The following is a 6,000-nucleotide window of genomic DNA, read 5'->3' as shown; positions in this document are numbered from 1 at the left end:
CCTATCATTTTAATTAGGTCTGCTCTTGTAATTTCTCCATTTTCCCTTAAAGCTGCAGGATTTAAGGGACTTGAATTTGAGGTGGACTTCTGTTGGAGAGTAGGGGTCTCCCCCACCCTGACAGCAGAGACCTCATTCGCTGAGGATGGAACTTGTGTTAAACTGGAAAGGTTCAGGTTCAAAGGAGCTGGGGACGCCAATACATTAAACCCATTATTAGAAGAAGGAATAGCCTCCCACTGAGCTCCGTCTTGAAGAAAAAAATCATCTATGCGAAGCTGCTTGTGAGTTTTGTGGCCAAAGGTTACCAGGGAATCAGGGTCCGAATTGTTTCTGTTCCTTTTTTTGCTTTTAGTCATTTCAGCAGCAGCAGGCAAAACACAATAACAGAAGGCTGTATCGACTAATTACCCTTAGATTGGAGGCTTCCAAAGGGATTTACAGCTACGGCAGCAGAAGTTTACTGCGGCCTCTTAGAGGCTTATCAGAAGTTAAAGGAGGGGAAAAAACTAACTAAACTGCAGGAAAACACACTTATAATATTCTAGCTTTAAGAGTGACCTTGTGAATAAACTAGGTCCACAGAATAAAAAGAAGAAGACCTTAATGCTTCGGAGCTCCACAAAAGCATCCCCTTTCTTTTTCTTCGCCTCCTCTTCTCTTTCCTCCAAGAAAGATATATCTTGGGTAGCCTCGTCCTTTGCAGGGAAGGAAGGTGATTAGCAGTCTAGTAGGTTAGGCTGAGGGAGAATAACTGGCCCAAGGACACCCAGTGAAATTCTCGGCAAGAAACGATTTGAACACCATCACAAAAGTGCATGTGCCCTAGACTACAATGCTGCTCTCTGCTGGTTTCTCTCAAGTTAGGGGACTTGAATATGCCAATGTACATGTAAATACATACAGTACTGCAGTCTTGTTCTCCAGGTCTGAACAGAAATACTAAGAACAATGGGACTTTATTCTCAATTGCAGTCCTAGTTACATAGTATGACTAATACTTCAGAAAAGCAGAAACTGTAGTCAGAAAACACTTAAAATATTATCTGCAAAAGACTCTGACCAATTTATTTATATTCAGATCTACGAGCAGTGTATGTCAGTGAATTTTTTTTTAAACGGAATATGGAAAAAACAGACAGCAAGTGTCTATTACCTAACCAATAATATAGCACTCATCACAAGTCTGAAAACATAGTTTTACAAAGTTAAAATATTTTAAATTAGTTATATTCACTAATTTCTTTGGGATGTAACATTATCCAAAGCTTTTTTGCACTAGCCATGTAATGAACCTGTAATTAGCCAATTAATAATTAACATACAGATCATCTTCCTTAATAAGAGTAATGAATATCTAAAAGCTTAATTTTTCTTTTACTTTTATAAATGGCTGGCATAAGAAACAAACAACTGTAAAAACAGCAATAGTTAGCCTAAGGATGCAAAAGTTATAACAGAAAAGAAATAACTAGTCTGTCTGTTAAGTCTTGCTGTGAAAACACACAAGTGCTTAGAATGGAGTTTAGAGATGCACATGAAACAGGAAAAAACAAACCCTGAGGTTCGTGGTTCGTTGTATTGCACGAACCATGAACTTTCACAAAATTGTCCCATTTCACAAAACAGTCAGGTTCGTGATTCGTCAGGATCCCGGGGCCCTACAACAGTCCCCTTCATTACCCAGAGATGCCAAACTCGCAGGGAGACTTCAAAGGCACCCTCACCCAACAACCTTCCCAGCAAGGACAAGAGCAGAAAATAAAAGTATTTTCAGTCTCTTTTGAAGCAGCAGCAAATCCAGCCAAAAGCTCCCAAAATCCACTCTCTCTCACTCCAAATCCCAGCAACAGCTCCTCCCTCTCCCTCTGTCTACTGGAACTGAAAGCAAGAGAACTGTGCCTTATATAAGAAACGCTCACATAAAGCAGCACAGGAGCTCTCTGGTTGGCAGACAGACCTGCTTAACAAGGTTTGGAGGGATGAGACTGGTGTTCCATGGCTACAGAAGGTCCATTTCCCCCATGCTCGTTCCTCTCATAGAACAGAATGGAAGATCTCCAGTTGGCAGGGATATCTGCCCATCAAGGTTATGTGGGCTAAGATTGGGGTTTCCACAGCAACAAAAGGTCAGCAGACATTCTGGGCCTACGGATCGGCGCCAGCTTGTCTGGCATCAAGAAGCATTCATGAATCAAATGAATTGGCCCCAAGTCATGGATTTTGTGAAAAGCGCGGCCTCATGAAATGCATTTTCGTGATACAAAATTAGATTGGAGTAACATTGCTTAGGATTGCACTGTTAGTTACTATGTATTAGTGCAGTAGATCATAAACTTTGCTGGCAAAGGAAGTGATTATGTGAGCCCCTTAAAGGAACATTAAACTAAAACAAATTCTCAGAGTTCTCCTTTTTCATCTATTCTAATCCCGGGTAAACAATAGTTATTACTCAGAAGAACTTTGACTTGTCAAAAAAAAAATACCCAAGCAGTTTACCAATGAAACTCTGTTAACTAAAGACTGCTTATTCAGGCAACATGAGTAATATCGGGGCAGAGGCTCTTCCAACACAAGATTTTCTGAGACTAAACAGTGCCATCCTAATGCAGAGTTACTAATCTAAATTCAGTGATATGAATGGTCTTAAACTGGAGTAACTCTGCAGAGGATTATTGTAGATCTTGCAATATACATGGGGAACTATGGTCAAAATCAATTTGACTGATTTTTATACAGCTTCAAGCAGTGTCTAGAAAGGACCAAAACTAGATCCCAGTAGTATAACCGGCATGACTATAGCACACACCTGTAGCAAATCCTGACGCAATATTTGATATGGTAAAGATTATGAGCTTTGACAGCCATGAACTACAAAAGCTCATTCCACAATATGAAAGGAAAAGAAGTCATTTAAAAGTTCTTTTTCTTTGAACTGATGTAATGTTCAATATATTCGTGAACTTCTTTAAAGTTTCCAACTAGCAACTGCTAGCAAACCTATTTTGGCAGTTTCACAACTCCCACTGATTTCTATAATTTCTGTTTCTACATAGGCGACAGTTGCAATAAAGAATTAGCAAACAGGAAAGTCTCTATCTTATTGATGCTCAAGTAGGACTAGGCAATGACAGGTATTGGTTAGAGTGTCAGACTAGGACCTGGGACAACCAGCATCAAATCACAACCTTGCCATGAAAGCTTAGTGAGTGAACTTGGGCCTGCCATGTATTCCTAGTCTAACCTGCTTCACAAGGTGGTGGTGGTGGTGAAGATAAGGTAAAGGAAAACGACGTGATAAGATACCTTGGGTCCCTATCAGAGAGAAAAGCTGGATATAAATTTTTTAAATGACTAAAATTTTATAATAGTGCCATGAAGGGGGGGACTGCTCCTGTTGCTTTACATAAATGATTGTGTATAGACTAGCATATCAGCATTCCAGGTCTCATCCCACCCTGATCTCAGTACTGAGCAAAAGAGGAAGAGCGCACTGGATCAAGCAAGGGAGGTCCTTATTGTCAAGATGCTGCTGCTGGCATTGTTAAAAGCTTATGCGGGGTGGGGGGGAATGTTCCAAGGATAGGATTTTTATAGCTGCTCTGACTAACCTTTTTATCTGGACTTTAAATATCACAGTGCCTCACATTCAACAGCCTGTCCCAAGTTCTATATGCGCACAAGCGAAGAGAGAGATGGATCAACAGAAAAAAGCTCATATTATAAACAGAGGTTAAAAAAACAAGACTTTGCAACCAGTCAAGGAAGGCATCTAGGAAGTCAGCCTGATTCTATGTTCCCATTATACTGGTAGCCATTTAACCAGAACTTGCTTAAGTATAGCTGTAGTCACTTGGAACTGCATGTATTTTCACCAAGTCCCCCATCACTAAAATCCCTACTTGTGCGCACAATTCTTTAGGCATAGGACCAAAGGATATATAGCCTTGTACCACGCATCATGAGTATCAGCAGTGTTCCTTTTGCTGAGATTTATATTACACTCCTGGTGCTGTACCAAGATTGGCTACAGAGGTAGTTGGGCAGTGCAGAAGAGCAAGGCTGCATTTTGGGCTTCCCACTGACTACCATAGTTTGTAACTATGCTAACCAGGAGTCATTTCCTAGAAAAAGAACTGCAGGAACTCATTAGCATATCTCATTAGCATATGCCACACCCCCTGACATCACCAGAAGTGTGTCAGAAGGCTACATCCACCCCTCAGGCCTCTTTCCCCCCAAATCTCCAGGTATTTCCTTAAACTCAACTTAACTTTCCTTAACTCAAAGCAGCTTATCCTGCTCTGGAGAGCCAGCCCTGCTTGCACGCACGCACACACGCACTCACTCTCTCTCACAAGTCACAAATGAAAATAAAGCAGCAGAATGAATTCAAAGCAGCTTACCTTCCTTTGGAGTCCACCCCACCCGGCTTGCACTCACTCATATTTTTTCTCTCTTGCTCTCACTCACAAGTCACAAATGAAAATAAATGTCATGGCCCAGTCTGAGAGTGAGGTCTCCTCTGGAGGAGAGGAGCCTTGTGTAGCCAGCCAGGACTCCTCAGGAGAAGAGGAGCCCTGTGTAGCCAGCCCTAGCCCTGATTCAGCAGAAGCCAGCAATCAGGAGCAACAGCTGCTGGCTGATCAGAGCTTACAGCCAGCAGCTGAGGCACCAGCACCCTCTAGCTCCAATACTACAGAGGAAGCTCAGCCAGGGACTTCTACAGGTGCAGCGCAGCCAAGAGCCTCCACCCCCCCAGGTTCACCCACGCCCAAGGCAGCGCCAGAGACTGGAACTGCAGGAGAGACGGCGCAGTGCTCGCCTCTTGAGCCAACGCCAGCTGCTGGAGAGTGACGATGAGTAGTGGCAGGATAGAGCCCCAGCAGCTGGCTGAAAACCACGCCTGGCTATAAGAGCCAGTCTGGAGGAACTGCTGGGCATGGAAGCAACGTGTCTACTGCCTGCAACCACTCCGTGTTCCGTGAACCTTGCCCGTGCCTGCTTTTGGACCTGACACTATCGGTGACTGACCTTGGACTGTGCCTGACCTCGCTCTTGGACTCTGGACTCACTCCTGGCTTTATCTCGTGCTCTGACCACCGGTTTGACTTGGCTTTTGCTCTTGGAACTCCCCTTTGACTTTGGCCTTAAGGTTTGGACTTGAACCACCCCTGCTTGGGCTGGCCCAGCCCGTGACAATAAAGCAGCAGAGCAGAATGAATTCAATGCAGCTTATGCTCCTTTGGAGCCCAGCCCCAATCAGCTCTCACTCTCTCACTCACAAGTCACAAATGAAAATAAAGCAGCAGAGCAGAATGAATTCAAAGCAGCTTACTTTCCTTTGGAGCCCAGCCCCACTCGGCTTGCACTCACTCACTCATTCTCTCTCTCTCCCCCTCTCACGAGTCACAAATGAAAATAAAGCAGCAGAGCAGAATGAATTCAAAGCATCTTACCCTCAGATGAAGATGGATATGTTATGCTATATATTATACAGTATAATGTAAAAACTAATATTATAGAAATTATTATTATAGGAGATAGAGATGTAATGTGATGTAATGGATATGAAGGGAATGGAAAACTGTTGGAAGTCAACGAAAAAGGGGGGGAATGGGTGGGAATAATATAATGCGATGGAGATTGATATTAGATATTATGGTTTGTATACGTTAACCCATCCAATAAAAATTTTATAAAAACAAAGCATCTTACCCTCCTTTGGAGAGCCCTCAACACTTACAGGCCTCGAGGACGGCCCATGCCCATGCCCCCCCACCCCGGTTCCTACCAGGGAAACCAGGAGGTGGTGCTGCAGCTGCCACTGCCTGCTGCTAAAGACAAGGACAGCCAGGAGGAAAAGGAATCACGTGGGTGGGGCCAAAACCACATGACCTCTTTTCAGATCTACTAGAACGCCGTTCCGGTGCATTCTGCCTCCAAATGAGCCCTGATGCTAACTATTTGGGTAGTGTAAGTATACTGGCAAGAAGATGA

The sequence above is a fragment of the Eublepharis macularius genome, chromosome 1 (assembly GCF_028583425.1).
Source record: "Eublepharis macularius isolate TG4126 chromosome 1, MPM_Emac_v1.0, whole genome shotgun sequence".
Taxonomy (NCBI): Eukaryota; Metazoa; Chordata; class Lepidosauria; order Squamata; family Eublepharidae; genus Eublepharis; species Eublepharis macularius.
The sequence above is the reverse complement of the archived record's forward strand: the minus strand, read 5'-3'. Positions refer to the sequence as shown.